At 37.3% G+C, this 20,318-nt stretch overlaps 1 long non-coding RNA gene across 1 annotated transcript; it reads left to right on the forward strand.

Moving 5' to 3' along the window:
• The first annotated feature begins 11,020 nt into the window (after nt 1-11,020).
• LOC127126956 (uncharacterized) lies at nt 11,021-12,962 on the forward strand. The gene is made up of 2 exons (XR_007805161.1): nt 11,021-11,722; nt 12,623-12,962. It is a non-coding gene; the product is annotated as an uncharacterized LOC127126956 (long non-coding RNA).
• Nucleotides 12,963-20,318: the final 7,356 nt, after the last annotated feature.

Consider the following 20,318-nt stretch of genomic DNA (forward strand, 5'->3'; position numbering starts at 1 on the left):
CTTGAATTTTGGAAGAAAAGTACATGTTTTCACTAAATCCACCCATACTTCCATAAACCATCCTTTGTACCACATCACATAACAGAGATTTTATCATGGATTTTCTGTCACTTTTGAAACATTAGTGGCAGCAAAAACACATTGCAACACAGAATTCACTGATTCTAAAAAATATCATCTTTTACACTTCTGCAAAAACCAGTCCAAAAAACCTCAGCAGAACTGAGCTTGGCCATGGCTTTGCTTCACTCAAGGCAGCAGATATCACAATCATTCTCTGTCATATTGCAAACATGAGAAGCAATAAAAAACACATTGCAACAAAAAAACTGCATTCATCTTGCTATTTGCCTTTTCATTCTTCTGTCCAAACATCCAACAAAACTTGGTTTTTGCTTAACACCATATCTCCCCTCACCTTCTGTCAAGAAGCAGCCTCCAACAGACTAAATACACTCATTCTAAAAAATTCTCAAAGACTTCCTCTCCAACTTTTGGCTTTAAACCTTGATTTCTCTTGTAAGCATTCTACTCCAATCACTAATTCAAGTGCTGATGAAGACCTGTTGAAGCCTTTTTCGAGCAAAATAAGTAGGATTTGCAACTGTCATGAACTTGAAGATTCATGAGACAGTCGGAGCATTCATGGAAAGGGAGCATAACTGAGCTATAATTTCCACTTCATTCATCCATTGAAGCTTAAATACACTTCTGTTTTCATCTGTGGAGTGTGGAAATCGCGGGTTCCATGACTGTTGTTCTTTAAAGGTTAGGTTTCGACCATGTCCATTCATGTAATTAATAAATGCTTTGTGTAGATCTCTGCATGACATGAACCATGAGCTTCGAACTGTGGCGTTTCGTGCCAAATTGTTTTAGTTATAGGTTTTTAAAGTTTGGTTGTTGTTTTGTTTTTATGTCGATTCGCCCATGCCTTGCGTTTGCTTAATAAATTGTTGTTGGATTATGAAAGTAAGCTGGAGGACGCACGCATTGATGTTTCTATTTTTGAATTTGGAGAGGAAAGTTTTTGACCTGGGTTTCGCATGAACATGCTGAAGCGCTGCCCAGATTTTTTCTGTTTTTAGGTGTACTGTAGCTTAATTAGGGTTTTTGTTTAATGTGCATGAGGAAGACGAGATTTGATTGGTTGTTGAAAGTGGGCCACGCAGCGTGATTGGTCCTTATCACCTGCTGACCGAGCGTTGACCTTCCCCCACTTAAATGAAACGCTGAGTTTCAACACTCAGCAGGGGGCGTTTTGGTCTTTTGGCATTTTATTACATGTTTATTCCAATTAAAATCAATCCATCTAAATGTTTATTTCATTTGTTCACTCAAATTTACAAAAATCACAACTTGCTCGTTTCAAATCCAAATCCAGTAGGGTTTTTTGCATCTTGATCATGAAAATGTCTAGTTTTTTATCATTATTTTTACAGATTTTTTTGATCATTGGTTTTTAAATGGCTCTAGGGTTTGTGTTATGTGACCAAAAATTGATACATATTGCCAATCCTTTTGTGAAATACTCATGTTGCATCCATTGATTCTGAAATTTTTTGTGGAGAAACTAGACTCATTCACCTTTGTTTTGGTATAAAGTTTGTGCATTTATCATATGTGGTTTGCTGGATATGATTTTCTGAAGTTAGAGGTTACATTTGGTGTCACACCATGAATGTGAATTTTCCCAATTTTTGTTAACTTGCTTCCTCTCATCCAATTGACCCCAAATTTTGCATGATCCCTCCCTTACATGTCTAGTTTGTGTATGAATTTTCTGGGATTTAATGATGCTTTTTTCCATTTGATTGTGATTTTTCTTCCCTGCCTAGTCAATGGTTGACTTTTTGTGCTACATGTTGCCAAATCATTTGGGAAATCCTCATACCATATTGTATGATCATGAAATTTCATATGTGATAACTAGACATCTTGAGCTTTGCATTGGTGTTAATCTCATTCATTTCTCATTTGTTTTCAATTTGATACGATTTTTTGAAGTTGACCTATGTTTATTGACTTTCATTGTGCTTATTTGAACTTGTGTTGACTTCTTGATTTTAATTGACTGCCTTCCTCTCACCCAAATGCCATGAAATTTTACATGTATACCATGCTAGATGTTAGGATTGAGGGTGATTTATTTGATGATTTTTGAAAATGCTTGGGTTGACTTTTGATGCAAGTCATCCTGTTGACTTTTGGTGTGTTTTCCTTTGCTTTACTTTGACTTCAAATGTTCATGAAATGATCATAATGCATGATTTGAATGTGGGCCCAATTGTGATAGCTTCTTAAATGTTTGACCTTGACTTTGGTTGACTTTTCTCTGCTGTTTTGACTTTTTCTTTCATCCTTGACCCTAGGCTAGTCCTAGTGGTCTTTTGAGCTTACAATTGAGTTCTTGTTTCAGGTTAAGCGCCAATGCCTCAAAGATCATTCAAACTTGTTTGAACTTGATTGTTTACTACATGCTAACCTTTGTTTTGTAGGTTTGACTCATTGTGTTTGAGTCCTGTGCCTTGCACAGTTGACCATCTGTTTTGTCTGTGAATCCCATTCCTTTTGCTTTTAACTGTTGAATTGCATACTGATTGGTTTGACTTTTTCAGGTACTTTAGTTGCCTAAGTTCTCTGAACTTGATTTGCTTTGCTTTTTAGCAACTTGCTTGAGGTATAATCTCTTTTACTTCATGTAGTCTGGAGACCTGGCCTGTTACTTGGCCAGGCAACTGTCTGAAGCCCTCCTTAAGAGGCAATGTTTGTGGATGTTTAACTTTGTCCTTGCATAGAGTCAAAGACCTCAATGAGGCAATTGGTGGAAGGTAGGGATATGCAATCTATCCCCCACTATTCAGTGTGTCATCCGCTTTGCTCACACCACTGTGTTGATGCATTGCAGATACAAACCCAAGATCTTGTGCAATTGCACAGTTGAGTCAGTATCAAATGTGTAGAAGGGTTCCCACTTTCTGAACCCACACATTCTTGTCTTGAGCTCTCCCAGGCCAGGGATAAGAGCTGTGAGGTCTCATCCTCACTTCATCCTTTCATCTGCTTCACCTTAGCCCCTCAATGGCAAGGTTAAGAGCACATTCACCCAGTTCCAGAGGTTTGTTTGTCGAGGTTGATATGACCCCTTGACTAAAACCTAACCCTTGTTTGAGCCACTTGTTTGTGTATAGCGTGTGCTATCTGTGCTTGTAGGATTGTTTGACTTGCTTCCTGTGCAAGTTAGGATTAGTTTAGGCTTGCTTCCTGTGCAAGTTAAGTGTGTCTGGCTTGCTTCCTGTGTGAGCCATGCTTAGGATAGGTTGGCCCTTGTGCCATTTAGCTAGAAACCTTAACTTAGGGATGATTTTGCATGATAACATCTAGGCTCGAGTCGTAGTCTCCCTAGTTGTGTCTCCCTCTGTTATCTGGTTAGGCTAGATCCTTATCCCTGCGTAGGGGAACTACATCGCCCTGATCTTCATACCAGATGAAGTATGTAGGCAGGAGATTGAGCTGATCTCTCCGGGCGCCCTTTTTTTTCTTTTGTGTGTGTTGTTTGACAGTTGCTAGGCTCGAGTGCCTGACTCCTTAGCAATTTGTTGTCTGTCTGTTTGAGTGTGTGCTTGACAGTTATAGGCTCGAGTCCCCGACTCCCTACTAACTTGTTTTGTTGTTGTGTGCTTGGAAGCTGATGTAAGTCCATCGAGTGGCATTTGGGTTCCAGTGTGCGTGCGTTTTGGTTCGGATGCTGACATAAGTCCAGTGATTGGCAGTCAGGCTCCATGTTTGCCTTTGCCTTTGCTTGTTTGTGTGCGTGTCAGCCGAGCTACGAATGCTCTGATTCTTCTCTCGTCCAAGAAGATACGTATGCATAGGATGCGACATCCTAGCGAGCATGTGTCGTTTCCCCAGTCCGAACTACTTCGACTCTGATGTCTATGCCTGATAGACTAAGTAGGCCCAGGATGCGACATCCTGCCGAGTTCAGTTTCAGTCAGTCTCTTGCGTTTCTTTCAGCCAGTGTGTGTGAGTGTGAGCAGTGTTTAGCAACCAATTTTCCTTTCTAGTGTGCGTGGATCCCGTAGAGTACTACGGATGCGTAGGGGTGCTAATACCTTCCCTTCGCATAACCGACTCCCGAACCCATTCTCTTTGGTCGCGAGACCATGTCTTTTCCCAGGTTTACTCTGAGCGTTTCCTTTCCCTCTTTTGGGATAAATAACGCACGGTGGCGGCTCTGTTGTTCTTTCTTTTCCCGCCGGTTTTTCGCGTAATGCGACACTTAGGATCATACCCAATTCCTCTTTTATTGTTCTGACTGACTCCATAAATCATGGATGTCATAACACTCCTTCTTATCCCATTTTTCAGAAACTTTTGAAATGCCTTTTCATATTTATAAATTATCGTGTTTGAGGTTTGTGGAGCTTGAGATAACGCTTCTTCCAGTTTTGAACAATTTTTCTTTGCAGCATTTCTTTCTAAAGTCAAACTTCTATTTTCATCCTTTAGTTTTGAAATAGTTATCTCAAGTTTGTCACACTCTTCAAACTTATCTTCAAGGCAATCTTTTACAGCTTTAAATTTTTGTTTTAGTTTCTGATATGAGCTAGGAGTTTCAGACAAGCATGATTCTAAGTCAGATCTAGAGAGTTCAGAAAATACCTCTTCAGATTCTTCATCTGAACTGTTTCTGGATGTGGTAGCCATGAATGCCACATTGGCCTGTTCATCAGAGTCAGATTCTGATGAGTCAGATTCACTGTCATCCCAGGTAGCCATTAATCCCTTCTTGGTTCTGAGGGGATTTTTCTTGAAGCTTTCTTTTCTGGAACTGTCTTTCTTCAGCTTGGGGCATTCATTCCTGTAGTGACCTGTTTCTTTACATTCATAACAAGTAACATCTTTGTTAGTTTTACCTTTTGAGGTTGATTCTGATCGATCCCCTCTGGGTCTTGGTCTTCTAAAGTTGTTGTTCCTCTTTTTCCAGAGTTGTTTAACTCTTCTGGTCAGGAGGGACAATTCTTCTTCATCATCAGAATCTTCCTGTTCAGAGTCATCCGCATCTTCTGTTTCGGCCTGGAATGCTTTGTTTCTGTCAGATTTGCGTCTTACAGATCTGGACTTTAATGCTACAGACTTGTTCTTCTTCTGAGGCTCATCTTCCTCTAGTTCTATCTCATGGCTTCTAAGGGAACTGACAAGCTCTTCAAGACTGATGTTGTTCAGATCCTTTGACAGCTTCAGAGCAGTGACCATGGGTCTCCACTTCTTTGGCAAGCTTCTGACTATCTTTTTGACGTGGTCTGCAGTTGTGTATCCTTTGTCTAGAACTTTGAGACCTACAATAAGAGTTTGGAATCTAGAGAACATTACCTCTATGGCTTCGTCATCCTCCATTTTGAAGGTTTCATACTTCTGGATTAGAGCCAGAGCCTTTGTTTCTTTGACCTGAGAGTTTCCTTCATGAGTCATCTTGAGAGAATCAAGTATATCTTTAGCTGTTTCCCTGTTGGTATTTTTTCATACTCATTAGAGGATATGGCATTGAGAAGTATCGTTCTGGCTTTGTGATGATTCTTGAATACGCGCTTCTGATCATCTGTCATCTTACTTCTGGGAACTTCAACTCCAGCATTAGTTACAGGAGGTGTGTATCCATCTGTGACAATGTCCCAGAGGTCAACGTCATAGCCTAGAAAGAAACTTTCAATTCTATCTTTCCAGTAATTGAATTTCTCTCCATCAAAAACAGGAGGCTTAGCATTGTAACTGTCTCTTTCGTTTGTCTGGGCCATAGTTTTTCTCGTTCTGGATCTCTCTACACGGTTAAGTGTTTGATTGGAAAATCAATAACAGAGCCGAAGCTCTGATACCAATTGAAGGTGAGAAAAACAAGAAAGGGGGGTTTGAATTGTTTTGGAAAATAAGCGCTTTTGCAAAATGAAATCACACAGGATTTTATACTGGTTCGCTTATAACACAAAGCTACTCCAGCCCACCCGGCCAAGGTGATTTCGCCTTCAACAAGGACTTAATCCACTAATCTTAAAAGATTATTACAACCAGCGTCTAAGAGAAGGATCTCTTAGTCCTCTCAAGTATACAGACTGCGCAGAGTCACTTGAGGAATTAAAACAGAATTTGTAATCTAGAGTGCTTCTAGGATAAAGCAAGTATTACATCAATTTGAGCAGATAAGAATTTTCACGTAATGAGCAAAAGCTCGTGAAAGATTAGAGAGAGAGTTGAGTAATTTTGTGCGTTCAGGTGTGTCTCTCAATGAGGTTCGTCGTTCTTTATATAGAGGTGAAAACGACCGTTTGTAGTAAATGGCAGATATTTAGTCTTGATGAGAGTTTAATGCCATAACTTCGTTGTTTCTTGCCAGAACAAGTTTGTCTCCCTGAATAACTTCTTTCCACTTATAGTTTCTTTCCATTTGAAGTTGAAGTTGCCGTTACTCTTTCTGGATAAGGAAATCCATTATCAGAGTCTGCGTTACTCTGTTAGACTGAGATCTTGAGATGTGGCTTCAGAGCTTCTGATAGTCCTCATCTTTTAGATTTCCAGTGTTGTCTTCAGATGATCTTGAGACTTCTGGAATTTCTGATATACCGTTGCTCAGAGTCAGAACTTCTAGAGCGCGCTTCTTCTTTAGATGCTTCTGATATTCTGATATGTTGTTTTGCTCAGAGTCAGAACTTCTAGAGCTCGTTTCTACTTCAGATGCTTCTGATCTTCTGGTAATTTGTATCTGATTTGATTCTGTATCTGATGACGCGATCAGATTCCTTTCTTCTTGTTTAGAGTCCTGCACATTTAGAGACTTTTCGTTAGAGTGCCATTTTTGGTTTCATCCTTTGTTATCATCAAAATCCTGGAATCTGTTATAGAACTATTTTTGTTCTTACAGTCTTTCACACTCTGATGATCTCCCCTAACTTATCTGGTGTTAATTGATCGTGTTCATCATTTAATTTAATTTTTCGTGGCTTCCTTATTTCTGAAACTTCTCTGAAATTCCCTTTTCTCAATTCAAATAAATGAATTTGGAGCATAAGGTCAAATTCGGGATGAGAAGAGGATCACAATGGTGGTGGTCTCGTGTCTTGAATTTACCAAATGATGAAACTCCGGTGAGAGCTCACCGGAGAAGAGGACCGGAGCTTTCTCATGTTGTCTGAGTTTGATCAGACACGTTGGCAGAATGAAATGTTTTGATTGATTGGATTTAAACTAGATCTTGTGTTTGGCTTGCAACGCGTTCCATCGTGTTCTCTAACATTAGGAGTGTTGGATCTACCACATCAATTAATGAGGTGTGATCCAACACTCCGTGTTTTTTCTGATTTTAATTATTTTTCTTTTATTATTTTTAATTGCTTTTTCTTTAAAAGTTCATAGTAATTTCATTTTTCGTCCAAAAAAACCCAAAATAATTTCTAAATTTCTCTTTTATTTTTCTTAATTTGATTTTTATTTCACTAATTTTCTATTTTTCTTGAATTTTCTCTTTTCTCCTTTGTTTTAATTGGTTTAAAAATACTTTTCTGTATTTTAAAATTCTGAAAATTGTATTATATACTTCTTATTTTATTTTCAACCTTCCATAATTTTCTTGGCCATTTATTTGGTGTTTTGAAGGACTTTATGGATTTTCCATTTTATTTCCATTTTAAAATTCATTTAAAAATTTCTTTAATGCATTTTTATTTCATTTAATTGCATTTTTATTTGTGAGACCCTTGTGAACTTCTGTTGACCTTAGATCATGATGGTTTGGACTTCAAGTCTCATCAAACTCAATGGATCTTGGATGTTGATGGGGTGAAAACCCTAATCCACCAAAATGGATGATTGATTTTGATGATGACTTGATCAAATTCTTGGTCCAATTTGGGTGTGACTTCTCTTGTGTCTCTCTTCTTCTTCTCTTTCTTTTCCCTTTGATCAATTGGATGGCTTGTGTACATATTGTTCATGATGTATGGATTGGTATTTGATGAATTTTCATCATTTCAAATCTACCTCCTAATTGATCATGGATCATTTAAGATACTTTGGATTGATGCATGAGTTTATCCTAAGTGTCATGAAGTGTGGGTTGAAGTAATGGACCATCATCCTAGCCTTTGTGCTTGATCATTTCCTTTCTTTCTTTTGTGTGGCGTGACTTTAGGAGAATGATTTACATATCATTTCTCTAGCATGTATTAACACAAATAATTTTATTGACTGGTCTCAGATAGTTGTGACTTTTACATAAGCCCAATTACAATTGCTTAACATAGTGCTAAATTTGTCCTAAAGCAAACAAAAGCAATTTATAAGTGAGATTGTAAGTCTCCTATTACTCATGGTATTGTGTTAAAATGTTGTTCTTTTTCCATTTGTGAGAGCTAGTGTCATACTTGTTGATTTTATCCAAGTTGGAGTCCTTCCCATGAATGGTGTATAGGTTCGTATTTTCATGCTTGTGAGTGGATAGTTGAGTGTTTTCTAAAAAGTGACCAAAACATCTTTTCATATTTTACTAACATCCTTTACTAACACTTTACTTATATTAACCTTTTAATTTAAAGTCATTTTCTTTATGCTCTTTTGTTTATGCCATTTACTTTATACTTTATGTTTAGCATTTTACATCATATTGTTGGTAATTATGTCATTTGTTCTTTGGACTTTACTTTCATATCTTTGTGAAGAAAATATTAATAAAGAAAAAAACCTAAAAAGAAACTTGGTTATCCTGATTCATGGACTTATGGTTACTATCCTTGTCATCATTGTGGAGTTATGGACTTAGAATTAGGACCTTGACCTTTGCTTTGGACTTGTGATTTGAGATCTTAGGATTCATCTGATACCTTTGAATTTGTACTTTCTCTAGAGACTTGGCATGGTTATTTTGGTTTCATCTAATACATGGATTATTATTTATTTATTTTGGCTTGCTTGAGGCTTAATCCAAATGAGGGAATTCTTGCTTGACTTATGTCATAAAGCTTGTTATTTCTTGGTTAGATATTTCTTCCCTATCTTTTACTTCATGCTTTAGGATAGTCTCTTCTTCTCCTTCCCCTTTCTTTAATTTTCAAAATCTTCTCTCTTTTCTCAAAACCTTCTTGTTTTTTTTTTAACTTGAATCTTTTTTCCTCAATAAACCTTGACTTTTGTCAAGTGATTTTCAAAATCTTTTTCTTAATAAATGCTAATCCATCTTAAGCATATTCATACCGATTTCAAAAGACTTAAAAATGTCTAACCCATTTAAATCATTTTGTGCCCTTGTGCATTTTTTCTTTCAAAATCTTTCTCAAGGCATTAGACATGAGTTATTTCCATAGTTGAGATATAATTTTCCTATCCCCATAGTATTGATGACAATTCTTTTCCATTTGTGAGAACTAGTGACATACTTGTTGATCCTTGTCTAAGTTGGAGTCCTTCTCATGATGATGCAAAGTACTCGTGCTTGTGGGTGACTAGTTGAGTATTCTCCTTAAAATGAAAAAAATGTCTTTTCCCCTAAAAATGAATCAAAACAAACTCATTTTGTTATTTTTACCACGAACTACGAGGTTTTGATCCTCCATTGCACTTTGTTGGTACGTAGGCATGAGACTTCAAAAGTCTTGGCAAACACAAAAATCATAAAAAATATTTATTTTCCAATCTCTCCAATCTTTTTTTTACAAGCAACACTTTTTTAAACCAAAGGGATATTTTCAAAGAGGTTCCCATGGAGTACCATGGATGTTTATGGTGCTAATACCTTCCCTTTGCATAACTAACCCCCGGACCCTTGTTCTCTTTTTATTAGTTTATTTTAAAACTTCTTCGGGTTTTATTCGTACTTTTTCCTTTTTCCTTTGGAAACAATAAAAGCGTGGTGTCGACTCTTGCTTTGCGAGTTAAGTTAATTGATAACTTAATCTCAAATTTTGTACCGCTACACAACTCATATCCAAGTATTCAAAAAGAGGAATTGAAGGCTCGAGACCATCTCCTTTTTCGTCTAAGTTATTATGAAGATGATTTTGATTTGACCGGATTAAATTTTTTTAAAAGATATGACAATTGTTTGACTAATCGAGTAATGGAACTCGTACTCAAACAATTGAGGAAAGGAATCGAAGGATCAAGATCATCCCCTTTTTCATCTCTAAATGAAATGGTTTTTAAGTATAAGTTAAACATTTTGATTTGATTTGAATAAAATACTCGATGTTGATCGAAATTTTAATTTGCGTTTGAAATGGAATGGGAATTAGAAATGATTCGAAGAAAAATATTCCTTGGTGTTGGACCAAAGTTTTAACATTTTGAAAGGTTCACTTACAAGATTAAAGTTAATAATTATTTTAATTAGATATCTAATCATCCATAAGTGTAAACATGGACAAAATTTAATAAAAAATGATTTATAATAAGCATAATAGAGAAAATGAATGCATGAAAGTAAGAGAATTATTAATATAAACAAAAATGGAAAAATGGAAAAACTATGATAAATATTCACTTAATAAAATAAATAAACAAATTAATTAAGTTAACAATGATTAATTAACTTAATTAATTAACTAAAAACCAATTAATCTCTTAATTATTTTAGTTAACTAGCTTAATTTATAAATTATATTTTATTAATTAACACACAAAAAAAACTATAAATAAATAAGGCAAAAAAATAAATAGGAGAAAATAGGCCTATAGCAAAAAACAACCCACTTGGGGTGCACAACAGTACTAAAAAGGGGGTTCAAACAACAAATCCAACGCAGGGCTCAAACAAAACGAGGCTCATTCCAGCCCGTCAACATGTCAACCAAGGGAGAAGGGAGAGTCAACAAATTTGACTTCGTCCCGCCCATTGATCAAATGCATTAGAACATCAGACAGCCAAAGAGGTGCGTGAGCATGATTTTATGATGGGGGGATCCACTTGGGATCCCTAGTTGACTCACCAGTCAACAAAAACATGGAAGCGGCAAGGGCCACCCACTTGGCCCAAAGAGTGCACACTTGGCTGTGAATTAAAAAAGCAAGGAAAGGGCTTAAAGTCAAAAACATACAGGATAGTTTCATTTGAAAGTCTCACTCTCTCTTCATTCTCCTGCACCCTCTACCTATAACCAAAAAGAATTTAGGCCACCTCCCTCATCGGAGAAGAAGGTGGTAGGCGGGCGGCCACGACGACACCGCCCTCTTCTCCAGTCAACCACCACAATAAACACCATTCCCTACATAATAAAACCTCCCGAGTTCAAATCTGAACTCATATTTTCCAACAAAAATCCAATCGGCTGGATCAAAACCCCCTAGCCAAAACCCTGGATCGACCAGAACAAGGCCAAAACGAAATCCACCTCCCTCACTCTCAGCTCAAAAACCATAATGAATCCTCTTATGAGCACAAACCCCAAGCTAAAACCCTCTCGGACCTAATACACAAGCCAAATCAGACACGAGCTCACATTGAACCCTAGCCCTAAAAAAATGAAACTAAAACAAAGCACAAATCAAAACAGCAAACAAAACACCAATGATATGAGTGAGCACAAACTCAAGTCAACAGGAGAATTGCAACAAACTTTTTAATCTGGTTCAACAGCATAAGGAAGCATTATTCAAAATTTATAGCAAAATCAATTTTAGAGAAAAGAAAAAAGATAAGGAGTCTACCTATTGGAGTCCTTCCGATGAGGCTTCAAAAGAGGTACATCAATAACAAAAATCCTTCTCTGATAATGCTTAGATTGTAGCTTCTCATCTCCTCCCTTTTCTTCATTTTCTTTTGCTTGTTCTGCGTTGTTGTGTAAGGTCAGGGGATTAAGCTTATCTTGCTCAGAGTTTCAACGTGAAACTCTAAGAAGAGATTTAGGTTGAAGCTTTAGTGAGGGTGTAGGGGAAATCTCAGCAGAGTAACAATAGGTTTTTTTCTCTCTTATGAATGAAACAGTAGATGCTTATATAGTGGTTTAGATTATGGTTTTTTGAATGGAATATGTGTGAATTTTATTACTAATTCGTGTGGGGAAAATGGAAAAAATGATGAGGTGTTATTTATTGCAAATCAATCCGTTGGAACAATTTTGTAAACCCCTGATTTTGTGGGATTGTTCTGTGAGTGGTTTTGAGACGTACTATTGCTTGCTGGTATACTTTTTGACTACTGAAAAATGTATTTGTACATTATTCTTGTGTGTGTTGATTTGATTCCAATTTGGTGTGGTCCTCAAAGAATTTCCACGTATTATATGTTGCTTCTGATTTTCCTTGTTTTGTTTGTTTTCAAATTGGTGTATATGAGTGATGTAGAAAAATTCACTACTTGCTTTATTGTTTTTACTGCTGTCGCTTTACTTTTCACGAAATTGAAAATTTAAACTCTTTTACCATAGGGACTTAACATGAACTTTGTGATTGTAATATCATGACTCACTTTCCTTGTTGTAACCTTTGCACTGATGCTTATTGCTACGTCTACTGGTCTATTTCTTATTTGGTTCTTACTTGCTTTTTGTGAATTTGTGTGCTTATTGCTGCAAAGAAATCTTGTTGATGATGCTCTAAGGTGTCCATTGCTAACGGTAGTATCTGTTTGGTGTTTTTTTAGGTGAGAAATTGGAAAAACAAAGAATTGCACCAAGTACACAATGGATGAAAAACAAGGTCCAAGGCTGCCTAAGTTAGTGTATCAGAGGTCTCTTATCAAAGTGGACAACCAAGTTTAGGTATTTCCTTGCAATGTTAGGATCATGACTTGTAAATGATACCATGTTAGGATTTTGGGTTGTGAATGATTCCATCCTAACCCCTTAGTAACTTTTGTAATTTTTGTAAGACCCATCATTGGCTTTATGTAGCTTTTGGCATGTAAAAGAAGGTCCTTGTATATCTTTTTGAAAGCAAATATAACTTGTTTTAAAAGTAATAACAATAAAGCTTTTGATGCATACTTTGCCTTATTTTCCTAATCATCCAAGTTCCTTGTAATTCAATGATGAAATCGAAAACTTCTGCATGAGACTTTAATAAACTTGATTCAAAAAGTCTTCAAATCCATACCTTAACCTCTCGAGGTCCATTGCTCATAAGATTAACCTCGTGGACAAGAACATAGCCCCCTCTTGACTCAAATTAAGTTCAACAAAGCTTGTAATCAAAGTTATCATAGAACATGAGTGAGTTCAATCATATTTTAATGCAATATTGCAATAGCCAATGCTTTGGAATATAGAAGACATGCAAAAAATAGTTTATTAATGTAATACAAATGAGAAATTCAGTTAAGCTTAAAGTATGAATAGGTGCAAGCAATGAAAGGAGGACTTGTTACACCCAACCCAAAACTCAAAGTATAACTTTGGATGACCAAAGCCAAATGATTAACCCCATATGATTATGCAGATGAACTTATTATTAAGAGGATGCAAGCCCAAATGGTCATGCTTAATGCATATGAAACATAAAAATATGCAGTACAACATGAAAATCTAAATTGAGGAAAAGAAAACAAGAGATAGGACAAAATTCGGGTATGACACTGGTATCTACCAGGACTCGAGACAGTAAAGTGTCCATGCATGTAAAATATATGTGTAGAGCTTTGTTATGGGAAGTCCCCTCAGCAGGTAACTCAACTTCATTAAAACCCAAATATTGGCTTGTTGTCATATTTGCCACTACATCATCAAATTGATCAACAGTAATGCCGTGTATCACATGCGCGTCATTCAGGAATTTCATTAGAGCTTTTCTGTGAGCCTTAGAGCTTAATAGTAGGGATAAGATTTAAATCTTCGATGGTGTCTGCCCTAGTTGATCCATAATTTTAAAGTCACTATTTCTGATCAACTTAAGGAACTCTTAGCCTTCTTATGGAGACGCCTATTTCTTATGCTTTTTAGTCTAATCTTGCACATTCATTACCTCTGGAATTGATAGCTTCTGCCGACTTGCTTACGGTATCCTTTGCTACAGGTTGAATAGTTGGCACAATCGTAGTAGAAGGAATAGACGTTGATGATGTTGATGCCCCCTTTTGTTGAGTATAGGTTGTTGAAACAAACTTCTCTTTCAAAGGAGGAATTGTTGGTGATGAAACTGCCTTTGGAGTGTATCTAGAAGCAAATAAATGAACACTACAAGTCATACCCCCTGTTCCATCTATATTCACTATCTCGTCCTCAGAGAATTGTATTGATTTTCCGCCCACGTATGCAGTGGTATCATACCTCCAAGGTATTGCCTTAGTACTCTGATAAGAGAATGGCCCAGGGATGCAAACATTGATGGGTTGAATTTTCTTTACAGGGGCTTCAACTTGTGTTTTTCCTGTAAATGATAGTAAACAGCTCGATGGTTGAAACCTCTTTGATACCTTTGGATTTGGTGAATTGGATCGCCCCTTGATTCATCAAGTCTTGCACACAGCTTTTCAGTTCAACATATTCATCAGGGTCTACTTCATAAACCATACAACCATCATGGCTTCATAAAACTCATGTTCTTGAAGTTTCTCTACCACAACTGTCATATGAGTCTTCACCTTAGCAACTTCTCTAACCAATTCAATACTTTCTTCCTCCTCAATCACATTAACCATCGGCCCGTTGCAAACAGGCAAAGGGTTAGTTTTCACATTAGGTTGTTCTTCAGATAAAGATAAAATCTTTTGGTCGATGAGCTCTTGTACTTTGGTTTTGAAGACCAAGAAATCTTCTATGGAGTTCCCTATGTATCCAGCATGAAACGCACAAGACACATTAGGATTATGCCTTGGACCATGTGGTAGAGGAGATGGTGTAAAAATCCTTCGGTAAAATCTCCCCTACATGGATAAAATACGGTAACAGTTGAGTATCAGGTACATGAATCATATAAACTGAGGTCGTTTCCCATTCTGATTATTGTTTCAACGTCTATTTTTCCCTTGACCTAGGTTTCTGTTGTTCTAATATGGTTGATGATTCTAGGGAGCTTGAGCCCATGGTGGTTGTTGGTACTGAGGTTGTGGTTAATACTAGAACGGTGGTTGTTGGTATTGGGCAGCAGGAACATAGGGATAGGGGTAGTATGGCATCAAAGCCATAGAAGCTTGAAATTAGGGGTGGACGTTTGCCATCACAACACTTTCCTCCCCTTCCTTTTTCTTAGCGAAGCTACCTTATGGTTTCTTGGCCACTACCTATTGATTAACAACATCGATAATCTTCCTAGTTTTCAAGCCATTTTCAATATGTTCGCCGATTGTTACAACGTCAGAGAAATTTAAGGACATACTACCAACCATTTTCTCATAATATAATCCCTGAAGCGTACTCATGAAAATATAAATCAATTTTGTATCGGATAAAAGAGGTCTAACGTGAGCAGCCATTTCTCACCATCTCTGAGCATACTCCATAAAAGTTTCATTCATTCTCTGAATCTGATTTTGCAATTGTAGTCTTGTAAGAGCCATGTCCAAGTTGTATTTGTACTGTTTTATGAAGGCTTCAGCTAGCTCCTTCCAAGATAAGATCTTGTTACGCTCGAGACCCATGTAATAGTCAACAGATACCCCAGACATACTATCTTGAAAGCAGTGGATGAGCAATGCATTGTTATCAATAAGGAAGCCAACTTCCTGCAGTACATAGTATTGTGACTTCTGAGAAAGCTTAGCCCTTTCTATTTTTGTAGATTTGGTACCATGAACTTTTAAGGTAAGACCATGTTTGGTACAAGACATATATCTTTCATTTCCATACCATATGCGGAAAACCCCTCAATAGCCTTGATGCGCTCATCTAGCAACTGATATTCAGCATGCTTGCTTTGACTTGCACCAGGAATATTCTGATTGATAATCGGACCTTGCAAATAAGCTTGAGAAATAGGAAATTGAGCAGCTTGTGGAGTAGTTTGAGCAGGCGCTTAAGGATAAGTAGATTAAGGAAACATCTTAGCAGAATACATTAAACCAGGATTAACAGTCTGACCATGATGGATCCCATACGGAGCCAGGGTGCGCCAGGATAAGCAAAATAGAGGTACAACAGTAGAAGGTGCCCTAGGATAGGAAATAGGCATTTCATATTTAAAGCCTTCATACGGATACTGAGTAGTAGGTTGAGCAACTTGAGAAGGAACTTGAACATGAATAGGAGGACCCCTATATTCAGGCTCATTTTCACCAGGTGCCTCGGTGATTACGAGCACTAGGTTATGTCGAGGTTTCTCTTGAGGTACCTTATGATTTTCAATGTCCACTAATTAAGAAGATAGATGGGGAGGCATTCCCCACGGATAGGCACCGGAATTCCCATTAACAGTAGGCACTGACATGTCATGATAAGGAATAAAGGCACCTCCATTAGCAGTCTGAGGAACAAAATTGTGAGGCATGCCCAAGGGATACACAGAAAGATGCACATTAGGCCTCAGAACAGAGCCTAGTTAATTTGAGATAGGTTTAGCAGGAGTCTCAATGAAAACAGAAGTGGTAGCCTCTTTTTTAGTATGAATGCACTCTAGAATGGAGTCCACCTTGCCCTGAAACTACTTGATCTGGCTCTGGAACTGGTCTAAGGTCTCCTTATAAGTAGCATTATCTTGTTAAATGTCAGCCAAGATTTTTTGTTTGTTAGCTCTTGTGAATTACTTGTGCCAGAGAGTCATCGTTTTCTATGGATGTTTGAGATAGAACATTATGATCATTTTGTTCTTATTGATGGAATTCAAATGAATGCATGAATGAATGAATTAATGCAAACAATAATTTTTTTCCTTTTCAAGGAATCCGGAGATTGTCAAATTGCATATAAGTTATCATACAATTGTAGGAAGTAAGACACAATATAAAGCCAATAATGAAAATACTCATTTTATTCAATAAGGAAGAATAAAGGGTACAATGGTTATAATCTCAGGGACTCGCTCGATGAGCTACAATAAGTTCAGCTTTGAACCTTTCAAATAGAATCCTACAAACATAAACAAAGTGAAAAACAACCCACGAAGTGATGTGAGGAAACATATCAGCATAAACTTCCTTCAACAAGTCTGGGAGATCTTCAAGTGCGTGATCAACAAACTTGGTCAGGCGTGCATATCTATCACTCCAGTACTGCACATCCTTGAGGAGATCATGCAATAAGGTGTGATCAGGTCCACGTATGAGGCCTTGCAGGAATGTTTCCTTCTGATCTAGGAGGACTTGAAGATAACGGATGTGTCTTTCCCAATGAGTGATCTCCTAGTTGAGTTGATTGGCATCTTCTCGGATGTGGTGTGCTTGACCATTCAACTCTCTGACATATTTAAAAGCCTTATCATGTTCAGCTTAGCATTGAGAGAGAAACTCCACTAACTTCTCAGCACGGTCTTGTTCACTCTTCAACTCCTTCTTGCAATCCCTCAACTAGTCTTAAAGCTCGTCAAGTTGGGTATTGTAGCTTAGCTCCATCTTACTAGCTTGATATTGATTCTCAACGAGTTATTTTTTCTTGGAAGAGAGGCCATCGTAGATTCCTTTCAAAGCTTCACTCACTTTCCTTCTTTTATTATGTTCAACTTCAATAACTTTGAGCATGCGCTCTCTCTCTTGATTGAGGTTAAACTCCAGGACTTCTTTCTCTAGTTTAAGTCTACCAAGATTAGATTGGAGATCAGCATTCTCCTTCTTCAATAGCTTGAGTGTCTCTTTGAGTTCATCTACTTCAGAAATAGAAACCACAGAAGGTTCAAGATGCTTGAGACTCATGGAAGGTTCCCAAGGATACGGTAGCTTGACAGTCTCGACTCTTGATCTCGCCCAATCCTTGTAAGGCTCTAATTTAATGCAATTTCGTTTACCAAGTTCCTTCTTCCCAATATGATGGATCTTTCCCCAAGCATGGTGTATTCTTTTCAACAACTCTAAATCATCAACCCCTTCATCGATCACTAATTCTTCCAACTGTTTGTCTTCAGGCTTTTCTTTTAACGGATAACCAAGTTGACAAGGATAAAGAACATGATTGTAGTTTATCAATCCACCCTTGGCACTAATGAGAGGCACATTCTGGAATTCACCACAACTGGAAATAGGTCCAACCCCATCATAGTCACGACTATACCATACTATGTCGTCAGCATTCAAAGATATCAACCTTTAAGACCACTTCAATGCTCCCACGTTGTCAGAAAAAGGTCATTTTCTCGATAAATGGTTCAAAATTAATTTGTAGATCAAAGTAATACAACAGTTAATCGTTCCCCCTTTCTTCTTGTTCCTACAATGGAAAGAGAAAACACATCATCTAGGAGAGTAGGAATTGGATTTCTAGAGATGAAGATAGTAATAGCAGCATTGTCAATGAAACCTTCAACATTTTCGAATAGCACCAAACTATAGATAAGGAGAGCGAAGATAACATAGAAATCATCACATCTTGAATTATCAGTAAAGGTAATGACCTTCTCAATCATAAACTTCAAATGAAACCCTCTGGTGTTTCCCTTGGGACGAATGTTGAAATCAACAACATCTTTCTTGAGGTGAAGGGCTTGTGCAATCACAACATATTCTGGGAACTCACGTGTGCTAATATAAGGAATTTAATCACTGACTGGAATACAAATGATGTGAGCAAACTCCTCTAGAGTGGGAGCCAATAGGAAATACTGGAAAGTAAAGCGATACAGAGTGGGGTCGTAGAACTGGGAAAAAGTAATAATTAATCTGGTATCTTATTTGGTCAATAGAACACCTAACAAGTTACCATATGCCTTCTTAAAGGCTCCCATGTGATCAACAACCAAAAGAGCCCCAAGCTTCTTTAGCCCATCAAGTATAGACTATCTGAGCTTGTACAGGTACGTGTTTCTTCAATCAGACTTCTCCATAATTGAAAGAGTTACTATGATTCACAGGACGAGGATTCCCTAATTCACATGCTAAAATCAATTTTGATATGATGTGATGGTAATGTAATTATCATGGATTCAAAGGTTCAACATATTCTGGATAATCTGTATATGATGATCGGTATAGGTTCAAAGGTCTGGCGTTATGCGAGAACAAAGGTATGTAGGATCTTGGTTTCCTGTAAAAACCTAATACCCCCCCCCCCCCCCACAGTTATGTACTAGTCTTCAAAGGTAATCCTAAAAGGTCCATAGAGTCATGGACCCATTTTGAGATACCACTGCCTGGGACGAATGACTCGTCATACAGTGATGCTCCCAAAAGGATCTACTCTAGGTGTGGCATCTCGTGTCGATCCTGGTTGAGGAATAACTCCAAGTAGGTCAACGCAACTTTTTTCACAAAACTATCATATGTTTGTGCTCAAGCTCGAGTATAGATCTTTTATCTCATGTACCATCATCCCAGTCCACAATAGAGAATATAACAGATATACAGAGTATAACAGAATATGAATATTTAAAGAAATAAATAATGGGATAAATAACATAAAGATAAAGCAAGTAAATCATAAACATAAACACCCAAACAAACAAATAAACAAACAAAACTAGGCTCGACTTGCTTATGGATTCCCCAGCAGAGTCACCAACTGTCGCACCGCAAAAATTACATGAGCATATCGCACACTCAAAGATACAACAAAGTCGCCACCAAAATTTATTTAATCCAAAAGGAAAGGGAAAATATCGATAAAACCCAAGGGAATAGAAAAAGGGTAATGAAGTCGGTTATGCTGCAATGGGAAGGTATTAACACCCTTCATACACGTTGTACTCAACAAGAACCATTTTGATTGTTCTTTGCTTAGATGGGTGTTATTATCTAAAGGTTACTTACAAATGATGAAGGAAAAAATGTTTAACAATTAGTGTGCTCTCTAAGGATTCGAACCCTCGTGCCTACATATTCTCATAGTGCAATGAGAAAGTAAGAGCTTCGAAGTTTGTGGTAGAAAGCACGGATTTGTTGGTTGATTTAGGGAACAATTATAATCGTGTCCTAGAAGTGTGTTGACGTCAGCTGATTATGGTCCTTATTCAGATGCTCTGAGATTTTAGTCTGACTTCTAAGGAACATATTATAACAGTTTTTTATGAAAAGAAAGAAAATTGTTTTGAAAATATTTGTGATAAAAGAAAAAGAAAGAGTTAATTGAATAGAAAAATAAATTGCTTGCTTGAAGTGTAAAAGAAATGGTGCAATAAGGACAACATTGTTTGGGTGTTATGGAAGTATTGTTTGGACCAAATATTGTGTTGTTTGAATCCACAAGGCAGGTGTCTATGAACCAAAAAGTGTGGCGGTAACCAATAAATGGTGTGGCCAAAGAAGAAAAAGATTATGGCGGTAACCA

This window comes from Lathyrus oleraceus, chromosome 1 (assembly GCF_024323335.1).
Source record: "Lathyrus oleraceus cultivar Zhongwan6 chromosome 1, CAAS_Psat_ZW6_1.0, whole genome shotgun sequence".
In the NCBI taxonomy this organism is placed as follows: domain Eukaryota; kingdom Viridiplantae; phylum Streptophyta; class Magnoliopsida; order Fabales; family Fabaceae; genus Lathyrus; species Lathyrus oleraceus.